A 21,972-nucleotide genomic window follows, 5' to 3' on the forward strand; every position below is an offset into this window, starting at 1 on the left:
AACGTAGACCTATACCAACCTGAATTTGTTTTAAATGATAGTCTTCCCTTTTATGTCTTTTTACCCCCATACAAATGAAAATGAAGATGTCTAAAAGTCTTTGCTTGTGTTTGATGTGTTCCATTATCGATGTGAAAAAGTAGCACGGACAAATTAAATGCTGCTTTTATTGCATAACCATTAACTTTGGACTCTAGCTGCTCCTTCAAAGTTCATTCACTTATTCTGTCTCTACAAGTGCTGTAGGAAAAATCACATTCACCATTATGAAAACAAATACAAACTGATAATAAAAGACTATTGTAAAGGTCAAGAATTTAATGTTTTTATTACTGCTCATGGGCTTAATCTGGATGTTTTCCATTCCTGTTGTGAGTGTCTGCTGTTGGATCACTGGACAGATTGTTTCGTGCTGGTCCAGGGTCTCTTGGGGTCACAGTTCTGGGAACAGCATCCTCTACTTGGCTGAGTATGTCATTCAGGACTGCTGAGGAGGCTCTGTCTGAGGGAGATGGGGGCTGCGAGACCGCAGAAGATCCAGGGCTGCTTCTGATGATTGAACGAGCTGCTTGCAGATGCCTTCTCTGGCTCTGACTAACTAAAAGAGAGGAGATTAACATATTCATCAAAATTAATTAATTTCAGTGTTTGATTTTGAGGACATTTTGTTTGTTTTTGTAAAATAAACCATATCTGTATTGTGTTGGGTCACCACTTTATGTCCAATGGGTTCTAAAGCTAAACCAAGTGAGAACCACTGTTAGATCATATTAAAAGCTGATGAAATCTAGTAAATACTCTCACAGCAGAGTGGGTGTTATGACAGTTTTGACATGTTTTCATTTAGTTATCTGATGATGGCCATTATATGTCCTGCTGAACTGAGAAATGTCACACAATATTGTTAAAAGTCTAATTTAATGACTCATTCCTGCCAGGATCTTAGTGGGAGACTCTGATAACTGTCACTGCTTTCATCAGCACCATTCATCAAATTCATTTCTGAACAACGAGCCACAATTTTTTAGAACACTTGTTGTTAGAACACTCCTTTCTGATAATTGATATTGCTTCTTGTTCTTTAGGAAGGTTGACAGTCATGGGTCATAATCCACTTTTAATGTACAGAAAGCTTTGTGTAACTTTGTTCTGCTTTTATGTTCCACTGAAGAAAAGACAACATACAGCATTGCAGGGCATGACAGTGAGTGAATGTACATTTTTTTTGGTAAGCTATCCCTTTATCCCAACAAATCATTCATTTAAATTGTGTTGTATGCAGGATAATTTCTTCTTTCATTCCTTGTGTAAAGTCATGCGATCAAAGTCAGATGAGCAAGCTGTAGAGCTGAGACAGAGAGTTGTGTGTGGACATACTGCATTTTAATGAACAGGGTCTTTATTACAAAGCAAATACAGGAGATATGGGGAATTAAAAACAGATTATGGGAAATAACACAGGTCACATGACTCCCACTGTGATACAAACGCATACTGTGCATGTCAAACATTCAATTGTCAAGCTTAACAAATAGGCCCTACTAGTAATGTGACAATTAATAGCATGAAAATTTCTGCATGAGGCTTTCAAATATTTTAAGACACTCTTTAAGAGAAAGCAGAAAGATGTTTGCATGAAAGTCACATATATACAGTATATATATAAACTGAAGTGCTATTCGGAATTAGTCTAAAAAATCTGTTCATTTTTCAATGAACTTTGTTCTCTATGTTTGAGTGGTCTGTAATCTCAGAAACTGGCCATGCTTTTATGCATGACCATGAAACTCTTATATGCCTCAGTAATGGAAAAAAGGACAATGTTTTCATCTACTTATCTTCATGTCACTCAAAGATGAAATACTACATGTAATACTACAGTTTACAGACTTAAAGCCCAGATTAATGTAATGTTTTTTTCTGCTGGCCCATCTCTACTTACCCTCCAGTATTTTCACTTTTTAAACGAATTAAATAATCTTTTATTTACATTATAATTTCCCATTTTAAACACATAACTTTTACATTTGTTATTTAATAATTAATATTTTTTATTTATTATTAATATGTAAAATGAATAATAATAATATAGATTTTAATTAATAGATCTTAGCAATATTTGTAAGTATAAATTCAAATTAATATTTAAATGAATTTGTAGGTTGATTTCTCCAAATTGTTGCTCTGTTGCTCACAGTAGTGGTGTAGAAATGACACCATTATACATTATACATTAATAAACTTGGAATATATAACATGAGTTAGGAGCTTGATTGCCTAAGTGAGCATTTCCATCTCTACATTCTGCTCCTCAAATCCATTTGTGTTCCACAGAAAAACAACATTATATAAGTAGATAATAACATGAAAGACTAACTTGGCTTGGTCTGCAATAGCTTGGTATTTTACTGATTATCTGCCATTATTGAATAACCCACCTCTTTCTCTGACAGTGATCTTCTGCACCTCAGGAATGAGGAATCTGTAGATGAGTTCTGCCACAGTCTCTTCAGACTGCTGACTGTTCCTCCTGCACGTATACACAGACCGAGAAAGACACAACACAGGCCGATTAGAGCAGATTGATTCTGTTTGTGACAAAGGAAATGCTCTAAAAACAGCCAATGCTGGCAGCCTTGCTGAAGGACACATAACAATGAACATTGTAACTAGAACATACTACAGTACCTCATTAGTTTAGTTATAGGCCTCAGTATAGGATTCTAGTGATTTCCTAAGGTTGTGCTGTCACATCTGACATCCATCATTTATTATTTAATGAGGGAATGAATATATAGACACAGATTTCAAACATATTTAGGATGTACAGTAGCTGTGTTTCTCTGAATTTTGCCTTGCAGGATAAGTAAGTTCAATGTTGCACAGTTTTTAAACAGGCAGAGCACAATGGGTGGAAATCCTTCTGTAGACAATCTAAGCATAGCTTTGTGTATTTTATCTTCAAGACTTTCTAAAAGCGGAAGTGAGTCATCTTACATGCATTATTTCATAAAAGTCTTTATTTTATATGGCTTTATTGAGAATTCAAGGTTATAATAACGAAGCATTCAAATGAACACTGTTTGGGTCTATTCTCATGTGATTCAGACGTGATCCTTGGCAGCTAAACAATAATCTTGAACCTCTGACGTATGCAACCGTCAGTGACAAACATATCTTACAGCCTTTGTATGTCAGTTCAGGGCTGATAGAATCTTTTCTACATATTGAAATCCTCTTCTTCAGGAACATTCAGTCAAGTGTTTTATTTTGATAATTCAAAAAATGTTGAACCTGCTGATAAGTCTAGCATGATTTTAAAAGTTTGTGGTTCATTGTCAACAATAAACAATCTAGTTGTGAGATCTTCAAACTGGTTTAATTGAATGTCCCAGCATTCGAGATCAGAAACGTACATCTCCTCCATGGCATAGGTGATGTTGTTCAGCTCCTCAGCCTTGCAGTGAATCTCCTCTCTGGCCTGAGCATCAGCTGTCTGATTAATGGAGCCCAGGATGACATCCTCCAGGTACATGTCTACTTGTCCTGATGTACCTTGACCACCTGATGCCAAATGAAACACAGACAAGAGATCTCAGATAGAAAAGGAAGATTGCAAAGATGCTGGTTGCAGTACAAAATGAATAATGTGAACTTTGATTGCCTCGTGACATTTTTGAAGAATTCTATTGCAATGTGCTTTCCTAAAGAAAATAAACCATTTATTTACATAAACACACTAACGTTCAGTTTAAGGTCATTTTTTTTTACTTTTTTAAAGAATTTGAAAGAAGTCTCTTGTGCTAGCCAAAACTGCATCTATTTGATCAAAAATTTAGTAATTTTGTGAAATATTATTACAATTTAAAATAACTGTTTCTGTATGAATATATTTTAAAATGTAATTGATTCCTGATATTTCTGACATTACTCCAGTCTTCAGTGTCACATGATCCTTCAGAAATCATTTTAATTTGCTGATTTGCTCTTCAATAAACATTTCTTCAATAAACATTTCTGCCATTTCTGCCTAATATTTTTGTGGAAACATTTTTCATTATTCTCTGATGAACAAAAATTCAAAAGAGCAGCATTTATTTAAAATAGTTTTAATTTATTTAAAAAGTCTCTTTACTGTAACATTGATAATTTTACACATTCTTTACTGCATCACTAATTTGGTCAATTTAAATCCCCATTCATTGAATGCATGTGTATGAATTTTTATAAAGTTAGGTAGAGACAACAGCATATTTATTCTCCTCAGACTCACCCATACCAAGTCTTCACAGAGACAACAGCATATTTATTCTCCTCAGTCTCACGGATACGACGGTTTCTCTCAGCCAATAGGGAGAAGGCATGGATTCGCCTTTCCTCATGCAGCCGGAGCAAGTCTTTAGATAGAAAGTCCAGCATGTCCACTATCACTCCTCCAGACAGGCCAGATATATAGGACTCAATCTGAGACACCTGAGAGAAAGACAGTGGGGAAAGGAATAAAAAGAATTAAATCAGTTTAATACATGAGATATTATAGCTCATTATAGTTCAATCTTACATTGTTTTGTTCGGTGAATTTTTTTATTTTATTTATTTATTTATTTTTTGACCACAAACACTCACAGTTTTTAACCAGGCTCATACCAATTTTTTTTTTTTTTTTTTTTTTTTTTAAACAGGGGTGCCCAAACTCGGTCCTGGAGGGCTGGAGTCCTGCAGAGTTTAGCTCCAACCCTAATCAAACACATCTGAACCAGCTAATCAAGGTCTTACTAGGTATACTTGAAACATCCACGCAGGTGTGTTGAGGCAAGTTGTAGCTAAACTCTGCAGGACACCGGCCCTCCGAGGTGGACCCTACTTTAAAACATCAATGTAAGAATTGTTCCTTCCTTTTAAGTGAACCTCTATGCTGCACTTTTGTTTCTTTCTTTCTTTTTTTTTTTTTTTACAAGTTTCCAAATAATTAAAGAAATAGTTTACACAAAAATGAAAAATTTTAAATAACATCACTTGCTCACCAATGGATCCTCTGCAGTGAATGGGTGCCGTCAGAATGAGAGTCCAAACAGCTGATAAAACCATCACAATAATCCACAAGTAATCCACAATTAATGTCTTATGAGGTGAAAACCTTTTTGTTTGTAAGAAACGAACATTCAAAAGAATCAAAACTTCAAATCATTGCAATGGCCTCAGATCATAAGACATTACTTGTGGATTACTTGTGGATTATTGTGATGTTTTCATCAGATGTTTGGTCTCTCATTCTGATGGCACCCATTCACTGCAGAAATGATGAAATGCTAAATTTCTCTAAATCTGTTTGAACGAAGAAACAAACTCATCTAGATCTTGGATGGCCTGAGGGTGAGTACATTTTCAACAGATTTTCATTTTTTGTGTGAACGATTCCTTTCAAACTAAAATATGCTCCACAAACTGTTAAGATCAGACTGTAGTGATCAATGACTTTGTTAAAAAGAGTTACATTATTTTCATTATTTTTCACTAGGGGAAGGTTTTGAGTTCTGAGAATTACAGAAAAAAGATGAAAATGTTTTCATAATACATTGAACTGTTTCATTTCAAAACAGGAAACTCTGACTCTTTGTGATGTGACCCATGCTGAGAAGCCCTGGAAAGATCAGTGATGTTGTGAATGCCTAAAAAACTGTATTTTGAGTGTACTGAGTATGTAGTTTTATCAGTCAAATTTCACATAGTACAGCAGGTGTGTATTTTCATTTCTTAAACATCTACTGTATGTCTCCGGTCTTACTCTTTCAGACTGGATGTCTCTCTGTCTCTGCAGGGCGAGTGTGACCTGTTTTTCTGCCTCCTTCTTGTCCAGTTCCTCCTTCTGCAGTGTGTGGGTGGGGCACAGTTCTTGGATCAGTTCCAACCGTTTATCCTTTCCATCTGCCAAGCATCAGTCATCATTATCCATTCACATCGATGACAACATGAGCCATCGTTAGAAAACCAGGCTCCGCCCACTCCGCCCATGTTCATACACGTGTGTATCATACAGTATCCTCAGATCACTTGAGAGCAGTTTTTCTTTTAAGACAGTCTTACTGTTGTGAAAAAGAATGCACTTAAGAAAAGAGTAATTATTACAGAAATAATATAATTTAAAAGAATGTTTGCCAAATTGCATGTTAATTGCAATTAACTGAAAATAACTTACTGCAGTTAGATTTTGACCCACTTGAGTGTAACTTCATTTGTGTTTAAAATATGCTTAAAATGTACTGCCTAATGTACCAACAAGAATTTACTGTAAGCTAAAATATATTTTATTGTCATTTCTACTGAAACTTGCATGGAATATATTTAAATATATTAGTAATTACTCATAGTCATTTGTAATTATTATGAAGTTACAATTCAATACATTTCAAGTATATTAATGCATATTATTTCCTTGAAATTGTAAGTAGGTAAAAGTACAGATATTCACATTCAGTAATACTCCACAATAAAAGTACTGCTAAGAAGTACAGTTACTGAATGGGGAATACATTTTAGAGTATACAAAGTATCAAAGTGAACAAAAATATCCTTAAAATCAAAACTGAGGTGAATTATTTATGGTTAATTATTATATTTAGAAACCTCATAATTGTTCACTAAAATAATACCAACATTGTTTGCCACAAACCATTTTTATCACTGCAACCAGTGTTGGGTTGTGTCTTCTTTAGTATCTTTATGGCCTATTTTTGCTGACCCTATCAGAAAGTTTTGCAACCAATTTGAGTCGTGACCCACTAGCTGAAAACCACTAGATTAGAGAATCATAAAGGTGTGCTTATAACTACAGGCTGCTCAAACCACCCGTATACAGGCCTGTTTTGACTTGCAAACTGCACATCTTCTCATCAAAGGCAAGATTTTTTGGAAGGAAGACCTGAATTGTCCACAGCATGATCGTGGGTTGTACCTCTGGGGGGGTTTCCACCCCGGGGGTTGGAGGTCGTGAAGCAGGTTTTTCCGTCTTAAAGAGGAACCGCAGAGGCTTCTTCTTCTTTTCCACCACACAACCATTTTTTCTCCTTCAGAGCCTAGTGGGAAGCGACAGCTCAGGGGGATATCTGTCACTTCACACACCTCCTCCTACAGTCTGATTAAGTGTGAAAAGCACCCAGCTGCTCATTACCTGATGAGTCTTCATTAACTCTAGTTCTCTGCGGGCTGAGCATGTGATGAAGCCTTTAGTCACTTTAGGTCTTGGCACATTGATTCGAGACTCCATGACGGATGGAGAAAGACCTGCCTCCAGTTCTAACAGACCTGAGAAACACAGAGATGTCACTGGTATTAGAAAAAAAAATGGTTTTAGAATCAACTTTACCGTATCCTGAATAGTCACAAGGAAAACAACTTCTGTAAACAGAAACAGACCTTCATACGTGCTGAGAAAGTGACCCTTGACCATATTGCGGTTGGAATCTCGGTCAGAGATCGGGCCAAACCGAGACAGAGGCACATATGTCTGAAACCCATAATCTGAGTAATCCTTTATAACATCACGTCTCTCCAGCTTTCCCTCCACATTCCTCCATTTTGCCAGCAGCTTCCACATTGCTGTGAGAAACAGGGAAACGATAGATAAAATGATGTCATTTTTTACATGCTTATTATTTCATAAATCAGGATAATCTGATTCAAACATGTACTGTGTTATGGTTTAAACACAAATGTCCAGACAGCTCTTAATGCCTGCTACGCTTCATTTAGTTCAAAATTTGAATAAGTGATTTATAGGAATGATGGCTTTTTCATCATGCCTCACAAAAAATTGAATAAAAGACTGAAGCATGATTTTCACGGATTTCTGTGTGTATGTAAATGTGGTAAAGTGCATCAGAAAGATTTGAAATGTGTATATGCTAAAGGTTATTTTGACAATGTTTCATATTATTTATAATTTGATAAACTAAAGAAAAAAAAGAAGGAACACCGCTGAGAGACCTTAAAGCTTCTTTATTGTTGAAAACATCTATAGACGATTCTTCCAAAATTTAGAGGAAGGAAATATGGGAAGATTTGTTGTGTGTCGTGTTTTTGCAATACTTCATGTTTAATAGACTGAAAACACTGGATCATGAGCTGCTCGCATATAAATAAACAACACCACACTCGCACAGACTATATATTTAGGTTATGTAATTGAATTGCAACCTTTGAAATTTGATAATCACACCAACTGATCAGTAACGCCACTTCATGTACTCACTAATGCTGATTTGCACTCACATTTGACTCTTGCCAAGTGTTAATTTTGGCTGAGAGGCTAAGGATGTTTAGCACACAACCGCTAGATGGCGCTGCTAACTCTTGCATTGCCGCCAGCTGCCATGGTATCCATGCATGAAATACAAATATTTTAAATGTATGTGATTTAAAACACAGAATTTTTTTTCTGATTTACGCAACTGACGTAGGTCATGCTTCAGCTCGGAAAGCAAAGAAATTTGTAGAGATTCAGAGAAATCACATCCCTTTAGCATATAAAGTATGTAGCCTAAAAGCAAAGACACATGGTCTAAATGCCACAAAACTTCATTTCTGATTTCATGAGGACTGGAATAAACAGAATAGAAGTGCTACGTAAAGATGCCGATTTATCTGACAGTGGCCTCACAAATGATGTAGTCATTGTGTATCTTCTTAAGCCGTGCCTCCTTCTCTTGCTGGTGCTGGGAAAGGCTCACATCTAGTCAATCCATCTAGACCTCCGCCTGATGTTGTTTGGAGCCAAACCTTTTTTCCTTTTAATGATGTGTTTATGATGTAGTTGATTTATGATGAAAGTGACAAATCCAGTCCAATATTTACTTTCATTACATGGAACACAGCAGCCAGGTAATTAATTTGTGTTGTGAGCAAATAATAACAATTCTTGGTAAGCTATTCCTGAATGCCCACTCCTTCCTCTCCATCTCCTCCATCATCCTTCTCCTCTTGTCCAGCTGAGAGAGGTCTTTCAGCGAGGGCAGAGTTGACTCCTAAGCTCTCTTCATTCTCGCCCTCTCGATCATCTCTACTTCTGCCAGCCCTGCAGGCAGCCCGCAACATGAAAACAAGCACTGTTAGTCCCGTAACGTCTCTGAGCAAATATGTGAACACAAACGCTTTAAACATGTGAAAGTTTGTGCAACATTGTCAAACTGTACAGGAGCTGACTGAATAAGGCACTGATGAGACACAATTATAATACATTATTATTGTATTTTTCTCAGTTAACCCCATGTGAGTGTGGCCAGTGTGAGCAGCTCAGTGGGGGCTGTCCCAGGACGAACCGCATAGTCTGGAGTGAAGTGGTCTGTCTGTGTCTCACTCTCCCGATAATCAGTCTGAACTCCCACGCTCCGCTGGAACGGAGTGGGGGACCGTTTTCATCTCCATCCGAACCAGAAAGAAGGTCAGATCTGAGAAAAAAACATAGTGCAGAGACAGATGCAAAAAAAGATAAGAAAGGTAAGAAGGTTAAGTATTTGATAAATCATAGATGTTGAATATAAAAATAAAAATAATAAGCACCACTTGACTTACTTTGGCAAAGCAAATACAACATCAGGAGTTATCTGTTGAGTGAAAGGAATAAGAGGACTGAGAGAAAAAAGGGGAAGGAAATTATTCTAATTTGTACACTTTAACTGTATTTTTTTTTTTTTTTTAAATTCATTTTTTCTGTGTTCCTACCATTTGAAAAACTTCCAGCGGCCTGTCACATCTTCTTGGTTGGGTCTTTGTATCTGAGACACAACCCTTACACAGACACAAGAATATAAAAGATTATTGATTCATACAAAAATACAGCATACACTATCATTCAAAAAAAATTTTTTTAAGAAATGTATTATTATATTTACATATTCAGCAAGGGTTCATTAAAATGGACTAAAGTGACAGTAAAGACATTTATAATGCTACAAAAGATTTATATCTAAAATGAATACTGTTCTTTTGAATTTTCTATTCATAAAAGAATGCTGAAAAAAGAAATTGTTACGGTTTCCACAAAAATATTAAGCGGCAGAGCCATTTTGAACATTGATCAAAATAAGAAGTTCCTTGAACAGAAAATCTGCATGTTACAATGATTTCTGAAGGATCATGTGACACTGAAGTAATGATGCTGAAAAATCAGATTTACAAAGGAATATATCACATTTGAATATATACGGGTGCTGGTCATATAATTAGAATATCATCAAAAAGTTGATTTATTTCACTAATTCCATTCAAAAAGTGAAACTTGTTTATTATATTCATTCATTACACACAGACTGATATATTTCAAATGTTTATTTCTTTAAATTTTGATGATTATAGCTGACAACTAAGGAAAATCACAAATTCAGTTTCTCAGAAAATTAGAATATTGTGAAAAGGTTCAATATTGAAGACACCTGGTGCCACACTCTAATCTGTTAATTAACTCAAAACACCTGCAAAGGCCTTTAAATGGTCTCTCAGTCTAGTTCTGTAGGCTACACAATCATGGGGAAGACTGCTGACTTGACAGTTGTCCAAAAGACAACTAAGCCTACAGAACTAGACTGAGAGACCATTTAAAGGCCTTTGCAGGTGTTTTGAGTTAATTAACAGATTAGAGTGTGGCACCAGGTGTCTTCAATATTGAACCTTTTCACAATATTCTAATTTTCTGAGATACTGAATTTGGGATTCCCTTTCAAGGGAACTTCGAACTGCGTCCTCTAGGGGTCGCTATGGGGAACACCTCGTCGTGACCCGTGTCTGAAGCATACAAATGAAAAAACACCAACGAGTTGGCCGGCGACAGCCTCTGACGTCACTACCGGTGCGACTATAAAACAGGCACTGGGAAAACACGTCATTCTCTTCTTCGTCTTCACTGACTGTTTTGTTTGAAGCGTGCATCTGAAAGAACCGGTAAGAGCGCTCTTTCTCTGTCTATCATGGCGACTACTAGCGAGCGTTTAGACAATGTATGCATCCGTGGCGGCATTATTTGACACCCGATGACACACACGATCTTTACGTGATTTGTTTGGGTAAAGAGCACGCACGCAATGTCTTTGAGGAGGCAATCTGCGTGCATTGTTTAGTACAATTTACAAGGAAAAAGCTCCGCTCTCGTTCGTCTCTCTTTCCGAAAGAAAAAAAAAAAAGGCAGCCATCTGCTTCCCGCGGTTCAGGACCCGCCGCTGCTGAGGCACGGAGGAGAATGAGCTCGTGAGAATTTCAGGTGGATCTGTCTGAATGGTTTAAAGAGGGACTTTCCCTTTCGCGCTCATAATGGCGTCGGACGAGAGAGAGCCTCGGGAGGATGATGTTATATCTTTAACACTTTCTGATACTGAGGTTAGTGCTCTGCTGGGTTTTTTTACCCCAGGAAAAGCAGGAGATATTTGAGGATGGTGAAGAAGCTGAGGCTGAGCCTTCTCAATTCTCCTGCTCTGCGTATGTAGAGCTGTTGCAGTTTATGGATCGCGCCTCGATGAGCGTTATCTTTCCGACCATAGCCCTCCAGCTCAGGTGAGCCTTTCATTTCTGCCTGATCTCCATACTGAGATCGAAAGGAAATGAAAGAGGCCGTTTTCTTCTCGCATCCATCGGTTTCAGCATAAGAGTTTTGCCGACATCGAGGCGATGCGCGAAAACGGCTATGAGAGGATGCCCCCTGCAGAAAGAGCTTTCATTCTGCGGGGGAGACATCCTCTCTTAATCTCCCTCCTTGCCATCTAAGCCCCTTCAAGCAATGCATCTTGCTTAAATGGCAGTGCATACGCAGCAGCAGGTCCAGGCTGTGGCTTTATTACAAAATAAATGCTTCAAGCATATCAGACTGATCTGCTAAGAGACCTGGATAAAGGCGAAAGCTTTTTCCTGATCAGGTAGCCGAGCTGCGCCGCACCACAGGCCTCTCTCCGGGCTACCAAGCAGGCCGCCTCTGCCAAGCGCAGGGACTATGGCGGCCATGGTGGTGGCGGAGAGACATCTGTGGATGAACCTGGCAGACATCGGGAAGAAAGAAAAGGCTTTCTTCTCGATGCTCAGGTTTCGCCTTCTGAACTTTTCGGTATTTCCGTTGAGACGGTGATCGAGAAGTTCGGGGAGACGAAGGCGCACTCCGCTGCTTTCAGATCCTTCGTTCCACGAAGGTCCAGGTCTGAGCCCGAACAACATAGGGGTCCTGGCCTGTCTCGATCTGAGGATCAAAGACGGGCACAGAAGGCTAGTGTCGCGACTCACGCTCCTCCCCCACCTGCGGGCAGGGTTAAGAGGAATGTGTGGGTCACAAGGGGGTAAGCAGAACCTAAGGGATGTGATCCAGACGAGGCAGCGATCACTTAATAATAATATATATACAAATATAATTGAATAATAATAATAATAATATATTATCATTAGCTTTTATCCTCGCCTTCCTAATTCCCCTGTAACCACCATCTCTCCACCTGATCGAGGTTAGGTGGAAACCTCTAAACGCATAACAGTCTCCTATGCTGGACCTATAATGTTTTTGGCTGGTTCTATGTTCATAGCAACCACCTTACTGATGGTCCGGACTAAAAGGAGGCGCCCCTTGAGCGGGGCTCCAGCGCAGGAGGGTGGGAGTATAAAAAATAACCCTTTCTGTATATACTTATGTGTAAATTGCTGGTGGTTATGTCTACTAATAAACTCTGTGAGTTTCCTTTGCAGTGCTCAGTTACAGTGTTTACTAAACACTCGTCAGCACCAGCCATCCGGCTTCATGTTCCGGTATTAGGCGGCTGAGATCACAGGTTTCTGCGGGAGCCTCCTTGATCATCAGGCCTGGCACAGCACTGCAGGGAATTTCATGGATGTCCGGCCAGGTCACCCTGAGGGGTCTCCTGGCCGCTTAGGTGCTGTCGCATCCAGCGGGAAGTGAAGGTGGCAGTTACAGAAGTCTTCTTGTATATGCTGCCTCAGATGATGCTCCCTCGCTAGAGGTTTATAAAATTTGAGCTTGCCTCTCCCGTGCGGTTCAGCGCCTCTGCGATGCTTAGGAACCTTTAGGTACACACGCTAAGCTCTGTGTACTTTCTGAAAACCACATGGTGGTCAGTGTGCACGTGAACACTTTGCGCACTTTCTAAAAATCCACATATTGGTAAGCGTGCACGCAAGACTCTGCGCACTTTCTGAAATCCTGTATGGTAAGGGTTACGCGCTCCACCTCGTTCCCTTTCTTGAGATTATTAGACCTTGGTTCCTTGGGCTCCATTCAGCCAGTGTGTATTTGTTTATACACTTCAAGCATCGCTTCCCTCAACATGAGGGGCTATTCGGACGATTCTCGTGGTAGTTTAGCAGCGCTCCCCTTTTCCAAGAAGGGTCGCCTATGAGCGTGCTACTCTGGATTCAGGAGTTCTCCTCTCATATGAGACTGAGTTCACTGTTTTTCCCAGAGCGCTCCAGCATTATTTCCACAGTTCGAGTTGATGACTCTCAAACATACTTTTTTGAGATGCACCATTCCATCTATGAGCTGCTCTATCAGAGTGCCACGAGAGCCCTATCCCAAGAACAGTATTTGAAAATCCATGATATGGTAAGTGTGCACGTGAAGTCTTTGCACACTTTCTGAAATCCACACTGTGGTAAGTTCGCACGCTAGTACTCTGCGTTCTTTCTAAAATCCTATATGGTGAGGGCTTCGCGCGGTTGCTTCGTGCCATTTCTTGATTTGGTAAAAGCCCCGTTCATCTTGGGCGCCACTCCACCCATGTATCCTCGGATACCTATCTAAACAGGGTGTTGCTACTGGAGATCTGTTGAGACAGCTCCTTCAGCAAGCTTTTGCGGAAGCAAGCTGTAGCCCCTGTGTGACAGGCAAGACTAAGTATAAAATGCTAGGTTCCTAGCCGTATCCCTTTAAAGGAATCTTTCCTGATTCCAAGCCTTTAGCTCTACCACCGGGCGAGGCCCCTAACAATTAAGTTGGGTATGTAGCTTAGGCCTTTGGCCGTAAGGGGTATTGTCACAGACAGCCGTCTAAACGTCCCGTGGGCAACTCCCATGGAAATGGTAGAGTTTGGTACTTAGTGTTCGCCATGATTCTGGCCTGCACTCCCCTCAGCATGGCGGCGTGGGTATACTGTTCCCCATAGCGACCACTAGAGGACGCAGTTCGAAGTTCCCTTGAAAGGGAACGTCTCAGGTTACGAATGTAACCATGGTTCCCTGAGTAGGGAACGAGACACTGCGTCCTCTAGCTCCCTGCCATGCTTCGGACGCAAGCTTCAGACGAAGAAGTGAATGACGTGTTTCCCAGTGCCTGTTTTATAGTCGCACCGGTAGTGACGTCAGAGGCTGTCGCCGGCCAACTCGTTGGTGTTTTTTCATTTGTATGCTTCAGACACGGGTCACGATGAGGTGTTCCCCATAGCGACCCCTAGAGGACGCAGTGTCTCGTTCCCTACTCAGGGAACCATGGTTACATTCGTAACCTGAGACGTTTTCCTTAGTTGTCAGTTATAATCATTAAAATTAAAAGAAATAAACATTTGAAATATATCATTCTGTGTGTAATGAATGAATATAATATACAAGTTTCACTTTTTGAATGGAATTAGTGAAATAAATCAACTTTTTGATGATATTCTAATTATATGACCAGCACCTATATATACAAAACACTTATATTTATTGTAATAATATTTCACAATATTACTGTATTTTTGTTTAGCACTGGTGCAGAGAATACGAGACAGAGAACAAGAGAACAGATTAAAATAGTCCAACAAGAATCCACAAACAATAAAGAAGAAGAAATAAATCAAAGAAAGAAAAGAGCTCAATCATTTGGTGGATAATATGTGAAGGAAATGTGCTTATAAACCGCAAAATGTCACAATGCAAAAAATGGTGGTGATAAAAATAGACTTTATTTTCTTCATGCAAATAATTTATTCTTTTTTCTTTTGAGTTTAGTGTAAAAACTGTCCTGGTCATGTGTTTTTTTTTTTTTTTTTTGTGAGATTCGCCCATCAAATATAATGTTTATATAGGACTATTGTCATTGAATCTTGTACAGAGCAGGGACATGGTGACTCTTACCCCGTCAGTCACTGCAGGGCCTGTCTCTTCTGTTCAGCATAGCCCCGCCAACGCCGATCAATGAACGCAGGCACAGGGTCAGTGGCTTCAAGGCATTAAACTCTGGGACCTTCTGCTGTTAGAAACAAAACACAACTGTCTACTCTTTTGGTGCACTTATTTATTATGTTTTAATAATCTTTGGTTATGATTTAGTTCCTGTGTTGACTAACATACTAAAAGCAGCAAAGTTGCTTGATTTTTAACTGTAGTGTGCTTTTCAATATTATATTTAAAGTTATATATTTTAAATGTTATATATTTTAAATGTTAAATTGCAACTTCATTGTTAAAAATATGAAATTACATATATATTTAAACAAATGACATACAAGTGCGCATATTTAAAATATGGAAATATATTTTATTTTAACAGTAAATCCGGCAATACACTATTTCAAAGGCAATAGAAGTCATTATGGGATTTTTAAATCTTTTTTTTTTTTTTTTTTTTTTTTAAGTATATTGTGTAACAAGTACTATTTTAAAAATATGCTAAACTGTAGAATGTTTCACAATTCAGCCATTTTTTGTCACGTTATATGTGTCATACACTGCAAATCCTCTTTTGGCCAGATATATTTTTTCTTTGCCCAGTCACAAGACAGAGTTCAACAAACTGAAGTCCGCAGTGGAAAACTATACTTGTGTCTTTGTGTTGCAAAACATCTGTGGTAACTGCAGGACTGCTTCATAAATCTGCAACATCTGAAACATTAGCACGCGATGAGCTGTGCTGTTGTTTATCTCATCTTACCTCACGATCCACTGAGGCATGAGCTCGGAGGATTTCCCTGGCGTGATCCTCATCAGCTGACAATGTGTAGACTGGGTCTAAAAACAGCACCACCATCCACAGTTTAGTACAATAGCCTTTTTAAATCATAAATGACACAATATATACTTGTTATACCCATGGGCTATGGTCAAATAGGTAAGACTGGTAACTACTTGCTTAACTGCTAGTTAGTCAAACAAGTTCTTAAGACTATGGTGACTATGTTTATGCAACTGGCCCCCTGAAAATCCAAATGTGTGTTTATGAATTGGTTCAATTCTGGTATTGGGTCCCTTTTGACCTTAACATGTGGAGCAATATCCATTTTAAAATGGTCTTACATTTATGCATATTTAGTTATAAACATTATAAACCATAAAAATATCAACATGTCCTTTGTGTATCCTATTTTAACACTTTTTTTTCTCTTTTTTTTCTTCTAAATTTTCAGGTTGTAACACTTATTTTCTAGTGTAGCCTACTTTTTTTTCAATTATTATGTTTATTTTAACATTATTAATTAAGGTTTTTAATTATATGTTCATTAGTTGAGAGATTTTTTTTTAATCTGTCCGAGTATTTATTTATTTATTTTTTTGTCATTTTGTCTGCAGAGACAGTGACAATATATGCTATTTGTACTGTATGTTGGTTATATTTGAGTTGTTACATGTCAAAAACTTGCAGTTGTTATTTTTCTTGTAATGTTCCAGTTTAAGTATACATATATTTTATTATAAATTATATAATATAATGTAGTTAAGTGTTGTGTACTTTTTCTGTAGATTTTAAAACAAAGCAATCTAAGGTAATTTATTGCATATTAGTGTCCTAAGGTGTGAATATAACACTAAGCGATGACAAACTTTTTTTCTGTTAGGGAACATCTGCATTTGAAGTTGATCATGAGAGTTTATGAACATCCATGAACTAAAAAGAGAGCTCAGATTGTCATTTTGTGATTTTTATAATTAACATAACATGAGCAACTTCACATTTCTACAGTTGTTCAGTGAATATCAGAAGCCTTGTTCCTGTGCCGGAATCATGCAGATAGTCCTACAACAGCACTCTTAGTGTGATATTTTTAAATATAAAATACTGTGCAATTATATTACAGAATGACATTCTAAACTCTCAGTTTTAGAGATGATTGTTGATTGTTGCACCCTAAGAATGACTATGGAGGGGGATATTTCAGTATATATATATATATATAAAACAGAGCTTGCAGTGCACCTTTCTTGTCAACAGAGGTCGCCAAAACATATTGAGCTCGTAATTTGCTTTTACCTAAAGAGGCTAATAAAGTGAAAAGTGAAGTGATATGTGGCCAAGTATGGTGACCCATGCATTTAACCCATCCAAGTGCACACACACAGTAGTGAACACACACCTGGAGCAGTGGGCAGCTATGTTGCTGCAGGGCCCGGGGAGCAGTTTGGTGTCTTGCTCAAGGGTCTCAACTCAGTCGTGGTATTGAAGGTGGAAGAGAGCGCTGGTCATTCACTCCCCCCATCGATTCAAACACACAACCTTTAGGTTACAAGTCCGACTCTCTAACCATTAGACAAGGACTGCCCCCTAATGAATGAGAATACTCGCACATTCACAGAAAATAGTGAAGTTCCTCTTTGCAAAATAGCTTGTGTATCATTTAGTTTTGTACATTTTTGACATTTTTTTGAAATTCTGGTATTATTTCCTTCGCTGTTATTTTCATTACTCTTGACTTTTGCTATTGGTTGGATTTGTTTTCCTAATTTGGACCACTCTCTGGATTTGACTCTGTGTTTCTGTGACATCCTGAAGTTAAACTTCTGCAAATGAGTATTAAATCACGCTGTCTGAATCATACTGAAGCTAACAAAGGCTATCCATCTTTTTCCTGACGTAAAAATGGGCGCCACCATTTGTAAAATCTATGGGTCTAGCTTCCAGTCTCATTTGCGTCCAGCTATTTTTAGCTGTACAAAACAGTTGGTTTTGCTGCTTGATATTGACAATTGATGTGCCCAATCATATAATTTTAATCTGTTGTCTTAATTAAGAACACACTGGTTTGTACTGCAAACAGTTTTACCGTTTACTGCACGTTGTTATTCTCCTCGTTATTTACCTATAGCGGCTAATGAAACGGAAGTCTCACCCATAGGCTTACTTCAGCGTTGAGGAAAAAGGTGGATACATCTTGATTCAAGAGGAAACATTTATCACTCAGGTTGTTTGTCCTGTAGTTCAGGAGATTTTAACCTTCTGTTTACTGTAATAGTATGTGTTAGAAGTTTAAATTGTTCATAGCAGACTACAGTTTGTGACATTGTTGAGATCTCCTTTGTTTTTTTGTTGTTTCTTTTTTTTTTAACACATCCTAAAACATAGTGAACTTATTGACTTTTTATGGCACAATGTCAGAATAATCATTGTGAGAACAAAAAAACCTGTGAATTTTTTTTTTTTTTTTTTTTTTTTTTTAACAGCATGTGGTTAGGTTAGCCTGCAAGTGCTTCCGACTACTGTTGGGAGAGAAGTGTTAACTATAATGGCGGCACATGTCTGTTTTTGTGATAGAGAGAAGAAGAGAGGGGGTGAGATACATGCTCACAGGTTTGCACAACAACCGAAAGTACCTCATGCTCCTCCATTACACTGCATTTCGCCGCAGATGATCTGATTTGCCGTAAATGACACAGCCTTCACAGTAACATTTAAGTGGATTGTTTGTTTGTGGCTTGTGTTTTTGAGTTTGCACGCTTTAAATAAATGTGTTTGTGTGGGCGTTTTTTTTTTTTTTTTTTTTTAACAGAGAGAAACACAGCAGAGTTACCAACAAACATTTATTTATTCCACACATTATATTAAATATAATAAAGCATATTAATGCATCATGTTTGGGAATTCAAACTCCTGCTTCAGAATAATTCCCATGTTTCCAAAAATTACTACCAAGATTTGCCAAGATATTAAAGTCTGTATTCAAAAGTCCTATGTTTAAATGTGCATTTGATCAAAGCTAAAAAATAAATAAATAAATAAAATACTTTCCATATTAATTTTATTGTTTATTTACTATTCATTACAAAAGTTGAACCTCCATGGAATGGACATCCATGCAATCTTTATAATGGACAAAAGGTTATAGTAGGAAATGGTATTTTAGATTATTTAAACGTTCTTCACACTTTTATCTCTAAATAATTAACCCTGGGTCATTCTAAACCCCTGATAAACAGAATCCAGTGTTATCTATCTTTTCATTTCACACTGCTTATAATTTATGTGGGGATAACAGTTCATTCTGGGTACTCATAAGATGGCGTTTCACACTGTACATTTTAAAACGGTAACGTTCTTATTTGCATATTTGCAGTGTCTTTGGTTGGACGAATGCAACAAACAACCTGTTTATATAATGACTTGCGCATCCTCTTATTTTTGCAGACTGTACACGTTGGGAACCGTAATGCGGGGTTAAGACTGCAAACAAGGGGCTAACCCTGCTTCAGAGCAGGTTTCAGAACCCTGCTTCTAAATCACAAGAGTGTAACGTTCCTTATAAAATAGATAGTTCTGCTTCTTGAGTCTGATTGGTTGAGGCGCGTTCAAAGCTGTTGTAAATTATAAACATACACCTTTGACCTCATTGCAACAGTATTTCTGTGCCACTGCTCTATCAATCAGAATCAAGGACTGAAAATTTTGGTTTTGTAATAAAGCAATATGCCCCAAGAAGCAGTTGTTTACAGTGAATTTAGAACAGCTAAGGGCCATTGTTAGCACCTAGGCCTGGCCTATACATATAACTAGGGATGTAACGAGGGGTGTGATGCTTCAAGTCTTGTTGAGATGTTAAACGAATCGCTATACAGTACATTTAGGGGTGGGGTTTATATGAATGTACAGTATCTCTGAGGGAACTGCCTGCTTTCAATAAAGTTTAGATGCATCTTGCCTCTGTGTAATGCATATTGCTGCTTACAGCTAGTAACCACTGAAACGCTATATCACTGCTATCCATAAGCGCCACATATGTGTGAGAGTGAATTTGCATTCTTATGCAGTCTGTCTGCTTTTATGTAGTTTTATGTAGCATAATTTCACAGAGCTAAAGTTAGACCATTCTGCTTTTGCTTCAAATGCATTTTCTGTACAAAGTGAATTTTCTGCTGGAAAATGTGGACATGCTGATATTAATTAATGCTATCCTTCCGTTAGAAAAATAGTCCCTGACAATTACAGTAAACCAGGGATCCTCAAATCTGGCCGATGAGATCTTCTTTCAGAGTTTAGCTCTAACCCTAATCAAACACACTTGAGCATGCTAATCAATGTCTTCAGCATCATTAGAAAATCACAGTTAGGCGAGTTTGATCAGGGTTGGAGCTAAACTCTGTAGGAAAGTACAGGTCCTTCTCAAAAAATTAGCATATTGTGAAAAAGTTCATTATTTTCCATAATGTAATGATAAGAATTAAAGTTTCATATATTTTAGATTCATTGCACACCAAATGAAATATTTCAGGTCTTTTATTGTTTTAATACTGATGATTTTGGCATACAGCTCATGAAAACCCAAAATTCCTATCTCAAAAAATTAGCATATCATAAAATGGTTCTCCTAAACGAGCTATTAACCTAATCATCTGAATCAACTAATTAACTCTAAACACCTGCAAAAGATTCCTGAGGCTTTTAAAAACCTCCCAGCCTGGTTCATTACTCAAAACCGCAATCATGGGTAAGACTGCCGACCTGACTGCTGTCCAGAAGGCCATCATTGACACCCTCAAGCAAGAGGGGTAAGACACAGAAAGAAATTTCTGAACGAATCTGTTCCCAGAGTGCTGTATCAATACATCAGTGGGAAGTCTGTGGGAAGGAAAAAGTGTGGCAAAAAAACACTGCACACTTGAGCAGAGGTGACCGGACCCTGAGGAAGATTGTGGAGAAGGACCGATTTCCAGACCTTGGGGGACCTGCGGAAGCAGTGGATGAGTCTGGAGTAGAAACATCCAGAGCCACCGTACACAGGCGTTTGCTTTTGAACCAGAAACAGCGGCAGAGAAGCGCCTGACCTGGGCTACAGACCTGGACTGTTGCTCAGTGGTCCAAAGTACTTTTTTCGGATGAAAGCAAATTTTGCATGTCATTCGGAAATCAAGGTGCCAGAGTCTGGAGGAAGACTGGGGGAGAAGGAAATGCCAAAATGCCTGAAGTCCAGTGTCAAGTACCCACAGTCAGTGATGGCCTGGGGTGCCATGTCAGCTGTGCTGGTGTTGGTCCACTGTGTTTTATCAAGGGCAGGGTCAATACAGTAGCTATCAGGAGATTTTGGCTTCAGGCTTCCATCTGCTGAAAAGCTTTATGGAGATGAAGATTTTGTTTTTTCAGCAAGACCTGGCACCTGCTCACAGTGCCAAAACCCTGGTAAATGGTTTAACCCATGGTATTACTGTGCTCAATTGGCCTGCCAACTCTCCTGACCTGAAATAGAGAATCTGTGGGATATTGTGAAGAGAAAGTTGAGAGACGCAAAACCCAACACTCTGGATGAGCTTAAGGCCGCTATCGAAGCATCCTGGGCCTCCATAACGGAGCAGTGCCACAGGCTGATTGCCTCCAATGCCACGCCGCATTGAAGCAGTCATTTCTGCAAAAGGATTCCCGACCAAAGTATTGAGTGCATAACTGAACAAAATTATTTGAAGGTTGACTTTTTTTGTGTTTTAAAAAACACTTTTCTTTTTATTGGTCGGATGAAATATGCTAATTTTTTGAGATAGGAATTTGGGGTTTTCATGAGCTGTATGCCAAAATCATCAGTATTAAAACAATAAAAGACCTGAAATATTTCACTTTGTGTGCAATGAATCTAAAATATATGAAAGTTAAATTTTTATCATTACATTATGGAAAATAATGAACTTTTTCACAATATGCTAATTTTTTGAGAAGGACCTGTAGATCTCGTTGGCCAGATTTCATTGGAGGAACCCTGCAGAAAACGGTAATACAATATTCCTGTAACATGCCTTATCTGATGGAGCTCCAATGAGACCAGATAC

General features: G+C 38.2%; 1 pseudogene; it reads right to left on the minus strand.

Annotated features, from left to right (window-relative positions):
• Positions 1–41: 41 nt before the first annotated feature.
• LOC109082098 lies at positions 42–15,982 on the minus strand (annotated as a pseudogene).
• Between the last annotated feature and the right edge of the window lie 5,990 nt (positions 15,983–21,972).

Source organism: Cyprinus carpio, chromosome A9 (genome assembly GCF_018340385.1).
Source record: "Cyprinus carpio isolate SPL01 chromosome A9, ASM1834038v1, whole genome shotgun sequence".
Lineage (NCBI taxonomy): Eukaryota > Metazoa > Chordata > Actinopteri > Cypriniformes > Cyprinidae > Cyprinus > Cyprinus carpio.